The sequence below is a fragment of the Pygoscelis adeliae genome, unplaced genomic scaffold, assembly GCF_000699105.1.
Source record: "Pygoscelis adeliae isolate BGI_AS28 unplaced genomic scaffold, ASM69910v1 Scaffold67, whole genome shotgun sequence".
NCBI classification, from domain to species: domain Eukaryota; kingdom Metazoa; phylum Chordata; class Aves; order Sphenisciformes; family Spheniscidae; genus Pygoscelis; species Pygoscelis adeliae.
The window spans coordinates 523,783-524,050 of NW_008825271.1; the positions used below are offsets into that span (position 1 = coordinate 523,783).

The 268-nt window shown below is 44.4% G+C and overlaps 1 protein-coding gene across 1 annotated transcript in view; it reads left to right on the forward strand.

The window, feature by feature from the left end:
- Positions 1–268, forward strand: part of HPGDS (hematopoietic prostaglandin D synthase) — an 18,773-nt gene that overhangs the window by 13,915 nt on the left and 4,590 nt on the right. The window lies entirely within an intron of this gene.

The following is a 268-nucleotide window of genomic DNA, read 5'->3' on the forward strand; positions in this document are numbered from 1 at the left end:
CCTCACTGAACATCCTGGGACGGTGGAAAGCAGAGAGAAGGATAAAGAAGCAGTAGTCAGGCCACGGGCTCAGGTGATGGAAAGAACAACTCACCACCTCAGATGGCTATATAAGGCTAGATGGGGAAAAAAGCAAAGGTAGATGAGATTGCATCAGGATGCAAGGAGTCAAATGCATGTTGTTAGCATCAAAAAAGCCCTGGAGAGCATGTATGTTTATGGAAATGTTCACAAAGAACAGAGTTGATCTTTGGGGCATCAAAAATTC